The sequence below is a fragment of the Ochotona princeps genome, chromosome 3 (genome assembly GCF_030435755.1).
Source record: "Ochotona princeps isolate mOchPri1 chromosome 3, mOchPri1.hap1, whole genome shotgun sequence".
NCBI classification, from domain to species: domain Eukaryota; kingdom Metazoa; phylum Chordata; class Mammalia; order Lagomorpha; family Ochotonidae; genus Ochotona; species Ochotona princeps.
Genome location: NC_080834.1, coordinates 87,149,130 through 87,165,735, shown reverse-complemented (window position 1 = coordinate 87,165,735; position 16,606 = coordinate 87,149,130). Strand labels below are relative to the sequence as shown.

The following is a 16,606-nucleotide window of genomic DNA, read 5'->3' as shown; positions in this document are numbered from 1 at the left end:
CTAGGGGATGGCTTAGCATCACAGGTGGGCAGAAAGGATTACGTGGGTGGGGAAGGCATGGATTCCAAGCTGGTGACCTTGAACTAGCTGCCTAAAACAACAATATCTATAGAAGCTTCTTGTCCCTTTAAGCTTCGAGGGGGCCGACAACACTGTATTCATGTCATCAGTCATTCATCACGTCATCAAGAACTGAAACTGCTATTTGCCTAGCAAGAAGGCAGATGGAGAAGAAGATCCTTTCGGGAATAATCAGCAAAGACAGGTTTGCAGACATCCCTTTGTCCAACCTTTGCCAGGTTGCAAACCAGCTCCAAGAAGCCCTTTCTTCATTCCGGATTTCTCACCCACGTGGACGCCTACTTCTAGGGGCTGCCCGTGCGCGACTGCTGGGAGACTACAACTCCCGGCAGCCTCTGCGGCGGGCGGTGGAGGCGCTTGCGCAGGCGCGAGGGCCGGCCCCCGCACGCAGGCGCACTGCGCACGCCGGCTGAGCTGAGGCTCGCTGCTCGGTGCGCGGCGGAGAGCGAGGCCTGGTGAGCACCGCCGGGCCGCGGGCCGGCTGCTCGGGGTTGTGCGCGCGAGAGGCCCGGCGGGCCGGCGGGCGAGCAAGCGAGCGAGCGCCTCAGCTTCGTGGCACCGGGGCCGGTTGCCGAGAGCCCGGTGAGTGGGGGCCCTGCGGCCGCGGCCCCTCCCCCTCCCGCCGGCGGATCTGGGCTGTCCTGGGTCGGACCCGGGGAGAGGCCCCCGGGAGGAGGCGCGGGGATCCGGCCCGTGGCTCCGGCCGGGGCGCCTTTGGGGCTGGCCGCCCGGGGCGCGTCCATGCGTCACGGGCCCGGCTGTTCGTAACGGCCGCGCGGCCGGCGGAGGGCCGAGTGGGGGTGGGGAGCGCGGGTGTGATCGCCGTCAGGAACGCCGGTCGAGGCGGGGCTGGAGGCGGCGGCGCCGGGGACTGCGGGGCGGCTGGGAGGCGAGCGCGCAGGCTGCGTCGCCGGCGGGTGCGGGCCGTGACGGGCAGGACGGAGCCGGCGAGAGGGGCCGGAGCCCGGCCGGGCCGGCGGCTGCAGTCTCCCAGGGTCGTAAGGGTGGCAGCGGGGCAGGGCCGGCGGAACCGGGAGGAGCGGTGATGGTAGGAATGACAGGACTCGGTCTGCGCGGCGGCGCGTGCGGGCAGCTCGCACGTCTCCCTGGGGGCGAGAACGGGAAGGAAGCAGGTCCCTGGGTACGAGCATACGAGCATGCTGGACTCGCGTGGAAGCGCTCCATTTTCCGCTTCCCTAGGAAAAGTTTCAAAATAGTTGTCCTTGATGTGCGAGGGCCGGCGCGGAATGTTTTCTCCCCAAAGCACGCCGCTGTTGGGCACCAGTTACTTTCTATCCATTTTTTCTTCAAGGGCTTCTGCCAAAAAACTCCACTAGGTTCAGAAACAAATAGGTGATTTTCTTCTACTCTCTGTTGGCTTCAAGCCTCATTCTGGACGTGTTTTGTTTTTCCCTTCATTTTTTTCTTGTATCTCTGACATTTTGAAAGTAATCCGCCCCTTGTTTGGCTGGCCCCGTTGAAGGTTTTGGAGAGATGGTTGTGAATGGCGCTGTTGGATTTTTACGGGAGTTAATTTATTGTTGGTGCTGTTTCTGTGTAGGATTTTAGGATGTAGAGTGCATGAGAGCAAAGCACTTGACATCTGTTGAGTTCTTGTGTAATGTGCATGTATTAGCACAAGTTTTACATTTAAAAAAAAGTTTGGGGTATTTATTCAAAAGTCAGAATTGCAGAGAGAGGGAAAACCAAAGGTTACCCAGCTTGGTTCATTTCCCAGGGTGGCCAGGCCAGGAGCTTCGTCCTCGTCTTTATGTGCTTGCTGGGCCCATCTCCTGTGCTTTCCTGGGCCACTGGCAGGGGTTGCACGGGCTGGCTGTGCCATACACACCTGCCCCACTGTAACTTTGGAAGTAGCTGTTAGTCTTCCTGCATTACAGTGGAAAAAGCATTGAAGGTGGTCAGAGAAGCTAAGTAACTTATTTAAGGTCATGCAGCACTTGTTGGGACCCACGTTAGAATCCCAAGTCACACTGCTATTTTAAGAATTAGCTCTGTCCTGTCTTACTTGGTTGTGTCTTTTCGGTTTAACGCTTTCATGTGACTGACACCAAAGGTGTCATCGTGGCCATGCCACTCTGCCTCCGTCCTCATGAAATGTATAGAGCAGCGAAGACTGGTGACTAATGCAAGTGTAGTCTGGGAACCTGTTATCAGTCATTCTAATTGGGCAGAATTGTAAATCATTTTGCAGAATAGTAAAGGAAGTTGAAATGGAAGCAAACAAAATAAACCTTGGGAAAAATAAACCTGTAGGAAAACAGAACATACACTACATTTATAGAAACTTAAGAATAAACTAAATATCAGGAATAAACATATCACCTGGAGTCGAACTGTGTTGTGTTACTTTCTAAAGTGGTCTTCATGGATATTTTTCATAGAGCCATGAATTAATATTTTGCACCTTGACCTCATTCAGAAGTAATATGTGAGTGCCTAAGAAGATTTAATAAAAAATGGAATTAAAGTGTGTATTTTTAAAAAAATTATATATTTTTAGATTTATTTATTTTTTATTAGAAAGGCAGATTTACAGAGAGAAGGAGAAACAGATCTTCCATCTGCTGGTTCATTCCCCAAGTAGCTGCAGTGGCTGGAGCTGAACTGATCCAAAGCCAGGAGCCTGGAGCTTCTTCCAGGTCACCCACGCAGGTGCAGGGTACCAAAGCTTTGGGCCCTACTGCTTTCCTAGGCCATATGTAGGGAATTGGATGGAAAATGGAGCCCATATGGGATTCTGGCACTTGAAGGGGGAGAATTAGCCAGCTGAGCCAAGTGCTAGGCTCAAAAGGTTCATTTTGTTGGCAGGATATTTGCTGGGTGGCCATTGTGGCATTTGAGGTTGAGCTGCTGTTTGGAACACCTGCATCAGTACTGGAGTGTCAGAGTACTGGCTGCCCTGCTTCCCTTTTCTGCTTGCTGATAATCCATCCTGGGAGCCAGTGAATGATGTGGGATACCAGGATGGAGTTCCTGGTTCTTGCCTTCAACCTGGCCCAGTCCTGGCAGTTTGCTAGTATTTGTCCTGGGAACCAGTGTGTGGAAGGTCTCTTTATCCTTTCTCTTCCCTCTGTCACTACTTTTCAAGTAAAAGAAAATAAGTAAGTAAATGTTAAAAATTTGCTTTGATTTTCACAGAGATTTTTTTGTATAATGTGGGCTTTCCGTGGGTGTTTTGAAGACCCCTGCCAAAGGAGACCATGAAAGAAATATTGCCATCCAAGAGACTTTCTAATTTATTGGTCTCTGTAAAACACAGATTTAGGGACATTCTATATATATAAAGAGAGGAAGATCTTCCCTCCACTGATTCGCTTGCCACACGGCACAACGGCCGGAGCTGCGCTGATACAAAACCGGGAGCTCAGAGCCTCAGCTAGGTCTCCCATGCAGGTGCAGAATCACAAGGCTTTGGGCCGTCCTTGACTGCTTTCCCAGGCCACAAGCACGGAGCTGGATTGGAAGTGGAGCTTCCTGGACTAGAACCAGTGCCCACGTGGGATCCCGACAGGTTCAAGGCGAGGACTTTGGCTGCAGATTAGTGCGCTGGACCCCTTAGGAATATTCTTAAGACACTAGTGGTAGACTTCAGACAAATGACTGCCTTTTATTAGTCACTTTTGTTTTGTTAAGCCATCCAGTTTCTCTTTATACCTTGACTGTCTGGAGGCTCAAGGTTATTAATATTCCTTAGTTCGAGCTGTGTTATGAATTGTTTCATACTAGGTAGTCTGAACTTGTTCTTGTTTTCTGGGTTGATTTTGTTCCTTTTCCATTGTTCCATCTTTTGTTGTTGCTTTTAATTATTTTGTCCTTGTACTTTTCCTCTTAATTTTCAGAATAGAGTTTTCCATTCTTTTCATCTCCAGTGTTTTAGTACAATGTTGTTTGAATTAGTAATAAAAGGCTTAATGATTAATGGTATTTCTGCCTTTTTAAAGAAAAGGTTATGTTGATTTAATTGGGAAGGTAGATTTTTACATAGAGGAGGAGAGACAGAAAGATCTTCTATCCGCTGATTCATTCCCCAAATGGCCACTGTGGCCGGAGTTGGGCTGATCAGAAGCCAGGAGTTGGGAGCTTCTTCCAGGTCTCCCACGCGGGTGCAGGGAACCAAGGCTTTGAGTGTCCTCACTGCTTTCCTAGGACACAAGCAGGGAGCTGGTTGGGGAGAGGAGCAGCATGGACTTGGATTGGTACTCATGGGATGCTGGTGTTTGTAGGAGGATTTCAGATTGTTTTTAGCTGTATGAGTACTGTGTATAAAACCTTTGAAGACCTTTGATTGGCCATGGAGTGGAGACAAACGATGCAGTGCCAAAGATGATCCCATTGTTCTTTTTGCTTGTGTTAGATAGATATTAAGAATTTAGTCATAATGATAGAAGAAAACATTGCGAATGGTTCACAGTTCAGTGAGCTGATTGGAGCTGATTTCTCTATTCTCTCTGCAGTAAGCAGGAGGAAGAGGCCCCAGGCCAACTCTTGTCATTTAGGTCTTGCATTGGAAGTTCTGAGATTGTGCATTGAATGAACAAAACGAATTTCTTATTTTAAACAGATGTCACAAAGAGCAGACCTACTTAAAGGAAAAATGATTGCTAGTGTGCTAGACTAACTGGGACAGTTCTCGAGAACAGGCATTAATCCAGAATGTGAGTAACAGGGATGATCTCCTTCATGTAACAAGAATAATGCTGCCCTTCATATGCAAAGATTAGTCGGCTTACTCATCTTGAGGAGGGGTATGTGCTGAGTTGTCTGAGTTTCTACTCTGTGAGGTCAGAATGGGGGTTTGTGGCTGGGGAAAAAAGACCCACAGGGAAGCACGAAGAGTTGTTGATGGGTCGAGCTCTTACGTGCTTTCACTTATATCCTTGCAGGGCCACTTTGAGGAGTGGTTGTGCGTTTCAAGATTGGTATGTAATTTGCCCTGCTTCCCAGAGTTGAGGGAAGAGCCTGTTTTCTAGTCTAGGGCAGTTTGTGCTGTGATCACATGAATCATAAGAACTTGGCTTTACCAGCAGTACAGTCTGCCCGCCAGAACAGACTAGACATAGTTGGTTGCACATCATTAAATGAAGCTGAAGGTGTAAGTCACTGACTCCTGAAAGGTTGATCAAGTTGTTTCCTCAAATAATCTTTGGTGAAAAAAAGTCTTTTTCCATTTTCACATCTGATCAGTATGTGGTTGGCTGTAAAATTTTAGGGTGGGAGATCATTTATGCAAAGTTTGCAAGTTATATTTTCTTCATTTGTATGTGATCTTTTATCTTCCAAACTCGAAAAACTTTTAGGATATTATTTTTATCCTTTGAAATTCCATTATGTTGTGCACAATTGTGCGCACTTAAGAGCACTCCATGAACCCTTAGAAGCTAGGGATAGTTTTGAGGAGTTTTTGTTACCTTGTAAAATTTTAGCTTCTTTGTTTACTTTTTATTTTGGAAGGCAGAGAGACAGAGAAACAAGTCTTGCTGCTTTGCTTCTCAGATGTCTGGGTTATGCTGAACCCAGGGACTTGGTACTTGCTGCTAGTCCCTGTGTGAGTGACAGGGATCCCAGTGTGTGAGCTGTCTCTGCTGTCTGTCCCTCATGGTGCATGGTAGTGGGAAGCTTGGCTGGAACATGGAGCTGGGACACCCAGACTGGGATAAGGCATGCGGCTGTCCTAAGTGGTATCTTAACTACAGTGCCAACTGCCTGCCCCAGTATCATTTTAGGACCCTATAGAAAAACGGAGTATAAGTTAATTATGTTTCTTAGTTCTGGACATACTCATTCATCAGAACAATAGATTCCCTTAGACTTTTGTTTTTTGATGATTTTTTTTTTCTTGGAAAGGCAGATTTACAGAGAGAAGAAAAGACAGAGAAAGATCTTCCATCCACTGGTTCACTCCCCAAGTGGCCACAGTGGCCAGAGCTGAGCTGATCCAAAGCCGGGAGTCAGGAGCTTCTTCTAAGTCTCTCAAGTGTTGCAGGGTACCAGGTCTTTGGGCCGTCCTCTACTACCTTCCCAGGCCACAAGCAGGGAGCTGGATGGAAAGTGGAGTAGCTAGGACACAAACTAGCGCCGTATGAGATCATGGTGCATCAAGGTAAAGATTTAGCCACTGAGCCATTGCTCAGGGTCCTAGATTTTTCTCTTAAATTTGGTCCTATTTTCTTTACCTCTACTGACAGCATTGTAGTTGATAGTCTTTGAAGCATAGTTAAATATCTATTGTGGTGTGTGTATCTTTGGTTTGTGCATTGTGTAGTGAACCTTGCTTGCTTGTTTTTTTTTTTTTTTTTTTTTTTTCTATTGCTTGGGAATCTTTCCGTTTGAAGTGTATCTGATGTAAAATTGCCTTTCTACCATAATTTACTTATATGGCCTTAGGGACCTGTGTGGACTCTCTGGGTTGTATACCTAGGAATGTGGCTCCTGAGACATGACATGAGAATTAATATGTGTGCCTACTGGCAGGCACTTTGTTTGCCTCTACTTGGTTTTATTTAACTTTTGTGGTTTTTTTGTCAGTCTGATGGGTGTGAACTGGTATCTCATCATGTCTCTTATATCCTCTGTTTACTAATGAATTAACATCTCTTGAATCTATTAAGAGTTTCCTTTTTGACAGTTGTCTGTTTTGTCTTTTTTTTTTTAAAAGATTATTTTTATTGGAAAGTCAGATATACAGAGAGGAGGAGAGACACAGAGGAAGATCCTCCGTCCACTGATTCACTCCTCAAGTGGCCGCAATGGTGGAAGCTGAGCCAATCCAAAGCCAGGAGCCAGGAGTCTCCTCGGGGTCTCCCACGTGGGTGCAGGGACCCAAGGCTTTGGGTCCTCCTCGACTGCTTTCCCAGGCCACAAGCAGGGAGCTGGATGGGAAGCGGGGCCACTGGGATTAGAACTGGTCCCCTAAAGGGATCCCAGCGTGTGCAAGGTGAGGACTTCAGCCGCTAGGCTACTGTGCCGGGCTGTGTTTTGTCTTTCCTTGTGCATTTTTTTGGCATTCTCAGTTTGCAGTTTGTTGTTGGTTAGATTTGAATGTTGTGAAAAGCTTTAGACGAAATCTCTTAAGTCTCTCATCTGTATATTGATTTTGTCCAGAATCCATTCATTGAACATGTATTAAATTTGATTGTTTTTTTGATAGTATCTTCCTCATCAACCCTTTGTGCTTTCTGGACTTTATACTCAAATTTTGTGGATGTTGGAACTTTAGGTGGCTTTAATGTTCATGTCTTTCTACTCCATTTTTTTCCTGTCTTTTAGTCTTTGTTTTGTTCCTAAGAGATGTCCTCAGTGTTCTTCTAGTTCTTTTCTTGAATTTTTGATTTCTATTCATATTTCTCTTTCTTTTTTTTTTTAAGCCTTTATTTGAAAGGCAGAGTCTGCTGGTTCACCCCCAAATGGCTCTACTGGCCAAGGGGGGTTGACAAGCAGGAGGCAGGAGCTTCACCCTGGTCTGCTGTGTGGGTAGCAGAGGACCAAACATGTGGGCCATCTTCCGGTGCTTTCTCAGGTGATTGGTAGAGAGTTGGAGCAAAGTGGAGCAGCAGGGCATGAAGTAGCACTTGTATGGGATGATCCTCTATGCCACAATGCCGACATCCTTAATGGAATGCCAGCGTTACAGGCATATTTCATAGAGCCCATTTCTAGGTTATATATGTTTGTGTTGCTTCGTTGACGTTATAATCCTTTTGAGGATGTGTTCCGCCCCATTACTCTATTTCTTTTTCCTTGTTTTCGTTGCTGTTTTTTCTGTCTAAAAACTTTCCCTGGATACGTGGTGGTGATCTTATGACAGTTCATTCACATTTCAAGAATGAAGCGACAAAAATTGACTTAGGAACTGCATAGGTGTGATTTGTTGAAGGGTGGACGGGGTAGCTGGTGATTTTTCTTTGGAGGGCCAGTGGAGAACCCCTCCTCTGCCATTGATCCTCTTTCCCGAGGAAGTCTCCAGTCTGTTGCCTAGAGTATATGACTAGTTGCCTTTTAAAAAATTAATTAATTTGAAAGGCAGAAGGAGAGTTCGCGCATGTGACAGAGGGTGGTGGGGAGGAATGGAAGACAAGGCTGGGAGATCTTCAGCTGCTGGTTCACTCTCCACATGGCTACTAGTGGGGGATGTGGCAGGCTGAAGCCAGGAGCCTGGAGGTTTTTCCTGGTCTCAGAGAGGTACAGAGGCCTAAGCATTTAGGCCATCATTCACTGCTTTCCCAGGCTCATTATGAGGGAGCTGGATTGGAAGTGGAGCAACTGGAACTTGAACTGGCTCACATAGGGGGTGATGGCACTGCAGTGTTGGCTGCAGTCATTATGTTTGAGGACTCATTAATTTGGAAAAGGAACTAAGATTTTTCTTTTTTGGGCGGGGGGAGGGAAGGTAGATTTACAGAGAGAAAGATCTTCCATCCACTCGCTCACTCCCCAAGTGGCTGCAGTGGCCAGAACTGAGCCAATCTGACGCCAGGAGCCTCTTCCAGGTACCCACGTGGGTGCAGAGTTGCAAGGTTTTGGGCCATCCTCTACTGCTTTCCCACGCCACAGGCAGGGAGCTGGGAGGGAAGTGGAGTAGCTGAGATATGAAACAGCACCCGTGTGGGAACCCTGGGGGAAACAAAGTGATGATTTAGCTACTAGGCTATGGTGCCAGGCCTTTGAGTGAGTTTCTTAACAGTGCTTGTCTGAAAGCTTCTGTGAGGGATGTTTGCTTAGCTGTGAAGAAGAATAGGGGAAGAGATATGATGTGTGATGGCTGTTTTGGACACTTCAACTAACATTTTCTATTAGTCCTCTTCATTCTACCTGCAGGGTACCTGGGACATTGCGTATCAAGCCTCCTGCTTGTATCAGTCAGTGTTTTTGTTGTTGTTACTTGAAAGGCATTAAAGAGATCTGCCATCCACTGATTCACTCTGGTACTGTGTCAAACTGACGCTAGGAACTCCATCTGGGTCTCCTGTGTGGATGCAGGGCTCAAGTATTTGGGCTATTTTCTACTGCTTTCTCTGCACATTAGCAGGGAGCTGGATGGGAAGTGGAACAGCCAGGACTTGAACTGGAGCTCATGGTATGCTGGCATTGCAGGTAGAAGCTTAATGCACTGTGCTACAGTGCTGGCTCCAGCAGTTCTTACTGGTTGCTCAGTTTGCAGGAAACCTTGGGGTCTGACACCATCTGTGATTCTTCCTGTTCTTTCTTGTGATTCACTACTTTTTTAACAGTTATTTCTGGGTGGACAGTAAGATGCTGGACTCTATGTTTGGTATATGCTTGCAATGGGGGAATCTCAACTGAACTTGAGCTGTGGTTATGCAACAAGGTGGAGGAATCCACCATGGTGGGAGGGTTTGGGGAGGGGTGGGAGAACCCAAGTATCTATGTAACTGTGTCACATAATACAATGTAATTAATGAAGTTAAATAATAATAAAAAAAAGAAAAAAAAAAAAAGAAAAAAAAAAACCAGTTATTTCTGGGGCAGGTGTTTGTCCTAGCACGTTAGACACAATATCCTTAGTGTCGTTTCTGAATTTGGTCCCAGCTCTACTCCTGGTTCTGATTCTTACTGTTTCTGCACACTGGAAAACAGAAGGTGATGACTCAGGTAGTTGGGTCCCTGTCTTGTTGGAGATAGATTTGAATTTTGAGCTCCTGCCTCAGCTTGGCCAGTGCAAGTATGTGTTGTATTTGCTTTTACATAAGCTAATTTTTGTTTGTTATTTATTTACTTAAAGATTAATTCCTTTTATTGGAATGACAGATATATGGAGAGGAGATACAGAGAGAAAGATCTTCTGTTTGCTGGTTTAATCTCCAAGGCCACAATGGCCAGAGCTGAGCCAGTCTGAAGCCAGGAGCTGCTTCTGGGTCTCACACGCAGGTGCAGGCCAAAGGCTTTGGACGGTCCTCTACTGCTTTGCCAGACCGTAAGCAGGGAGCTGGATGGCAGGTGGAGCAGCTGGTGTGTGAACTGGTGCCTGCATGGTATCCCGGTGTGTGCAAGGCAAGGATTTACCACTAGGCTATCTTGCCGGGCCCAAATGTGCTTTTTGGGTTCTTTTTTTGTTTTCACAAGCTTTTTTTTTTTAGATTTATTTGTTTCTGGGAAGATTGTAGGCAGATTTTCCAGGGAGAGGAGAAAGAGGCAATGTCTTCCATGTGCTGATTCACTCCCCAAATGGATGCAGTGAGCTGATCTGAAACAAGGAGCAAGGTGCTGGGCCCGGCACCGTGGCCTAGCAGCTAAAGTCCTTGCCTTGAATGCACCGGGATCCCATATGGGCGCTGGTTCTAGTTCCTGCAGCTCCACTTCCCATCCAGCTCCCTGTTTGTGGCCTGGGAAAGCAGTGGAGGACGGTCCAAAGCCTTGTGACCCTGCACCCATATGGGAAACCTGGAGGAAGTTCCTGGCTCCTGGCTTCGGATCGGCACAGCACTGGTTGTTGCGGTCACTTGGGGAGTGAATCATCGGATGGAAGATCTTCCCCTCTGTCTCTCCTCTCTGTATATCTGACTTTGTAAGAAAAATAAATAAATCTTTCTTTTAAAAAAAGGAGCTAGGTGCTTGTTCTAGCTCTCTGTTTGTGGGTCAGGAGCCCAACGCTTTGGGCCCTCCAGCACCACTTTCCCAGACCACAAGTAGGGTGTGGACGTGACTGAACTAGTGCCCATAAGGGATGCTGCTGCCACAGGGTGGAAGATTAGCTGCCCTACACAGCGCAGTATTTAAGATACTGTTGTGTGCTTGGTAATGAAAATCAAAGCTTGGGGGGAATCTCAACTGAACTTGAGCTGTGGTTATGCAACTAGGTGGAGGAATCCACCATGGTGGGAGGGTTTGGGGAGGGGTGGGGAGAACCCAAGTATCTATGTAATTGTGTCACATAATACAGTGTAATTACTGAAGTTAAATAATAAATAATTTAAAAAAAAAAAAAAAAGAAAATCAAAGCTTGGGCCCGACACTGTGGCCTAACAGCTAAAGTCCTCGCCTAGAATGCATCAGGATCCCATATGGGTGCCAGTTCTAACCCCGGCAGCTCCACTTCCCATCCAACCCCCTGCTTGTATCCTGGGAAAGCAGTTGAGGATGGCCCAATTCTTTGAAACCACGTGGGAGACCTGGAGAAAGTTCCTAGCTCTTGGCTCTGGATCGGCACAGCACTGACCGTGGCGGCTACTTCGGGAGTGAATCACGGGAGATCTTCCTCTCTGTCTCTCCTCCTCTCTGCATATCTGACTTTGTAGTAAAAGTAAGTAAATCTTTAAAAAAAAAAGAAAAAAAATCAAAGCTAAATTTCTCACACAGCAATATTAATGTGATTTCGGAGGAAAACTTCATATATTCTTTTTGTGCTAATTTTTAACTTGAAATATGTACATGTAAACATCTAATACGGTGATTATTAGATTCAGTATACGATTTGGGTAATACCAGCTATTGATCCTGTCAAGATTTGGCTTAAAAACCAACACAAAGCAAAAACCATCAAACTACTAGATAAGTGATAATTTCTCCTATGAACTGCAGAACTTCTGCTGAAGTAATAGCATGTTGGGGTAACATGTCCCTGTATCCGATATTGGAGTGCTGGTTTGGGTCCTGGCTGCTCTGCTTTCAGTTCATATTCCTGTCAGTATACCTAGGAAGGCAGGAGGAGATGACTCAAGTCCTTGGGCCTCTGTCACGCAGGTGGGAGGCCAGAATGGAGTTCGTAGCTTCTGTCTGGTTTTGGCCTGGACAAGATCTCCTGGGATTGCACTGGTTGAGTGGGAGATCTTTCTTACTTTGTCTCCCTTTCTCCTGTCACTCTCAGTTCAAGCAACTAAGTAAAAAAGAAAGAATAGCATGTTGGGGCAGGCATTTAGCACAGCTGTTAAGTGCCACTTGAGGCACTCACGTGCCCTGTCAAGAGTGTTTGATTTGGGTTCCTGTTTGTTGGCTTCCAACCTAGTTTCGTACTGTCACAGTGTCTGGAGAGCAGCCGATGGTGGTTCTGGTAGGGGTTAGACCTATAGGATGTAAGTACTCATTAATTGTTGTGCAGAGAAGGAGTGGGTAAGTTATCTAAAATTTTGTTCCAAGTATTTGTCTCCACGGGGAAAAAAATTCAGTTCTTGAAGAGGAGATGTGAAGGGTATAGGAAAGCCAGATTTATTGAAAGGAATAGTACACACTCAAATGTAAGCATAGGCAACAGCTCTCCACCTGAAAGATTGCTGTCCCTCTCCAAATTTGGGATTCATCCCACTATAGGGTTGTGGGGCAGGAGCTAGTTGAATATTCAAAGGAAGGTAGGTTTGAGCAGAAACTTGTACTATTCTCTGTGTCCCTCTTTTTGGGAACCTTGGGAGTGTTCTGGCATACCCATGTAGGGTTGGAGCTCACATGTTGTGGTCTCTAGGCAAGTGAGGCTCAAGTCTGTGAATGGATGTGCTGAGCCTGTAGGCAGCATTGGATATTTCCAGCCCATGGGCACAGGAGCGGTGGAGCGTTTGTGCTGTGAATGTGTACATGTGCTGCTGGCAGTCTTCATTCACAAGCTACCTGTCTAACAGTGTCAGTCCCAAGAAGGAGGTGGGACTTGACCCTAGGTGCTCAGATCTAGGATGTGGGTATCTCATTCAGTAGGTTAGTGTAATGTGGTACATTCCTGTCTATTGAAAAACATATTTTCTAAAAATACACCTGATTTATATGGTGGATTAATTATGCCTGGCTTATGGTGCATTTAAGTATATTTGGCATTTCATGGTGTTCCAGAAAGAATATTGCAGTTGTTGAGTGTTCAGAAGTTTCAGTATGTTTTAGAATTGACTGACTAGGCTGTCTCAACACAATGTGAATATATGACACCCTAAATATAATAAGCATGGAAAATATCACTGTATATCCCATGGATGTAGCTTGCTGGAGAATAGCAATGGCATTAAATGATTGTTTTGTACTGACAAAATACTCTTGTGGTAAAAAGAAGCTGGAACTTGGTTTAGAAGTAAAGACATTGAAGGTCCTCATCCCTTGAAGCAGTACAGTGAAAAGCTATTGAGATTGCCATAGAACATCCCCAATACTGGCTAGAGGAATCGTTACACAATCTTCAAAACTGGCTCCACTCAACTAGAAATGCAGAGGCCAGTTACTAACACTGGGTGATAGAATATGATGTACATTTACTTTAAAGTGTGTAGGAGAGGTCAGGCAGCTGCCTGTCTTGGTGAAGTCCTGAGGAAGTGAGAATGGTCTTACAGAACAGTGCTTAATCAAAACTCGTGTATGGGGTGTCTGGTTGGTCCCAGTGCTTGTGGCCCTTGTTAATCAATAGTGGAGGGCCAATGTGTTTTTGTGATGGCATGGTGTCCTCCTGTCTTTGTGGGGTCTAGTCTTAGGCTAGCTATTACTTGAGGGTGGGGTGTGAGTTCTGTGAGGCTGTCAGAATACAGCCTGATATTGAGATGCTGACCATTTCTGAGCCTTTGCGTTTGGGGTCTAGTGCTGCCACCTTAATTAGTAAATTAATATTTTGTGAGTTTATTTTACCATCATCTAACATTTATAGGAAAAATTTCATTTCCTTTATTTGCCATCACAACTCTTTTCAGGGCAATTTTAGCCTACACTTTTGGCTGTATTTTACATTGCTGTATGATAAAGTTTCTGTTCTAGAAAGATTTTCTATTGCATATAGGAATTCAGAGGCTTTTTATTTTTCCAAATTTACTATTATTTGAAAGGCAGAGACAAAAATTCAAATACAGATATTCTGTATGCTGTTTGACTTCTTAGGTGCCGGCTACAATCTGGGACAGGACCAGGCCAAAGCCAGGAGTGCAGAACTTATTCCAGGTCTGTTTGCTGGAGGGTGCGAGCGAGAGCAGACCAGGCAAGTCTGGGGTATATTAAGGAGTCTTTTTAAGCCACGCTTGGTGGTATCAGGGCCCACTAGAAATTATCAAATGACAAGTCCGCATGGCAATTCAGTCTGAATCGAAAACCTGAGAGGGAGAAACGGTCGTTACCGTGGAACTCATCCAAGAGACATCAACGAACAACCTGGACACACAAGGCTGCAAACATTCACCTTTTCCTGGCTTCTCTGCCCACATTCCGTCACTGCTAGGCCTGACCTCTCCTGGAACTGTTGGAAGTACACAGATTAGAAGTACAAAGCATCTTAGCATTCCCATCTTCACTGATTCACCCAAGCAGTGAACAGAGGGTGAGGAGTACAGACATACAGGGGCCATGCTCAGGGGCTCATTGTCTTGGAGTCTGTTCGTGGGAAGCCAGGGAAGATTGCCCTGGTTCACTCCCCAAGTGGCCACCACGGCTGGAGCTGAGCCAGTCTGCAGCCAGGAGCCAGCCAGAAGCTTCTTTCGGGTCTTGCACATGGGTGCAGGGTCCCAAGGCTTTGGGCAGTCCTCTATTGATTTCCAAGGGCACAAGCAGGAAGCTGGATGGGTAGTGGAGTATCTAGAACATGAGGCAGCACCCGTATGGGGTCCTGTGGCATGCACAGTGAGGACTTCAGCCATGAGGCTATTGCTGGACTCATCTCCTTGCTTTTGTCAACAGTTCTAAGTGATGTGAATTGATATTCTGATTCTGTCTGTCCCTTTGTTCTCTCTCAAGGGGGCCAGTGGACAGAGCTAGGGAGAAGGAACTCTTGAAAGAGTAAGAAATGGGGAGAGGCAAGATTTTATTTATTTTTTAAAAATTATTTTTTTATTGGAAAGGCAGATATATACAGAGAGGAAGAGAGAGGGGAAGATCTTCCATCTGATGGTTCATTCCCCAAGTGGCCGCATCGGCTGGAGCTGAGCCAATTGGAAGCCAGGAGCCAGGAATTTCTTCCAGGTCTCCCACGTGGGTGCAGGATCCCAAAGCTTTAGACTGTCCTCAATTGGTTTCCCAGGCCACAAGCAAGGGGCTGGATGGGAAGTGGAGCTGCCGGGATTAGAACTGGCACCCATATGGGATCCTGATGCATTCTAGGCGAGGACTTTAGCTGCTAGGCTACTGCTTCAGGCCCATGAGTCCCATCTTCTAATCCAACTCTCTGCTAATGTGCCTGAGAAGGCAGTGGAGGATAGCTGTTGTGCCGGTCTCAAGATTTTATACTTTAAGAGTAACTTGACCAGGGACCAGAGACCGTAGCTGCTGCTTAACCCATCTGACACCTCACGCTGGCAAGGTTGTATTCTCGGAGAGAGAGCAAGCAGCAACCCACCAGTATAGAATGAAAACAATATGAAACTGATTGAATGAAGAGTTTTCTAGTTTAAGTAAAGGAGTTTATCAATCAGGGGAGAGAGTCTGACAGACGGCTTCCACAGTGCAGGGTGACTGTGTGAGGGAAATGACTGCTCAAGGTATGCGGCACTGGGCCTTTATACATCCTAGGTCCAGGGGATGGGAGAAGGTAGCAGCTCCTCAGTTTGTGCATGCTTGTGATGTTTCATCATGGTGGGTGTTGAACAGTCTGAAGCCAGGAGCTTCTTCTGGTCTTCCACGCTGGTGCAGCGTCCCAAGGCTTTGGGCTGTCCTGCGCTGCTTTCCAAGACATAAGCAGAGAGCTGGGGTATGGGATGCAGATAGCCGGAGCATGAACCAGTGCCCATATGGGATGCTGGTGCTTGCAGGTGGAGGATTAGCCAATTGAGCCATTGTGCTGGCTTGAAAATAGAAACATAAAAATATACAAGTACGTACTGTGTTGTGAGATGTTGATGACATAAATCACAAAGTTCTGAAAAACTTGGTGTGAGAGTAAAAATTCAAATGGTATATACATCTTAGTAGTATGGAAATGGTTTTTATCAGAAGCATGTTTCTCATATTTTGTTGAATATGAAAACACAAATAAGTCCTGTACTTGCTCTTAGTGATCAGGGGGTACTGGTATATTTATTCACATTGATAGATTGATGTAGCATATTAGAGAGTAGTTCCGCAATACAAGACTTTCATTTTTCAAAAAGATTTACTTGTTTGGAAGCCATAGCTACTGAGAGGGAGGGAGAGGCACAGAGATCTTCCATCTGTTGGCTTACTCCCCAAAGGGCTGCAGCAGCCAGGTCTGGGCCAAGTCAGAACCAGGAATTCCATCTTGGTGTCCCATGGTGATGGCGGGTGCCAGATACTTGAGCCATCTACTGAGGGGCATTAGCAGGAGGCTGGGAAGGAAGTGCCGTGGCCCCCAGCACTCTCCTGCTGGCATAGCAGTGGGAGCTTCATGTGCTGTGTCACAATGCCAGGCTCAGTGTGACATTTTAAAATTTATGTAGCCTTTGAGTTTGTGGCTCACTGCTAAAGTTCATTTATAGGTATAACTGCATAAATACACATGTGTGAGTGAAAATTACATTTATGATAGAAAATGAAAGACAAATTAGTTGTCAGCTAGGGAATGTAAGTTGATTCCTCGTTAAGAGATAAATAGTTCTATAGAAAGTTGTCCAATATTGAAAAGTGCAGAACTGTATATAATTATCCCATC

The 16,606-nt window shown here is 46.1% G+C and overlaps 1 protein-coding gene across 2 annotated transcripts in view; it reads left to right on the top strand.

Annotated features, from left to right (window-relative positions):
- Positions 1-469: 469 nt before the first annotated feature.
- Positions 470-16,606, top strand: part of KPNA1 (karyopherin subunit alpha 1) — a 57,999-nt gene continuing 41,862 nt past the window's right edge. Inside the window, exon 1 of one of the 2 annotated variants that reach the window (XM_058661970.1) lies at positions 470-663. The gene's annotated coding sequence lies outside the window, so the exon portion shown is untranslated. Of the gene's footprint in view, positions 664-986; positions 1,130-16,606 lie in introns of those variants that run through there. The other variant, XM_058661972.1, reaches the window with a different exon arrangement.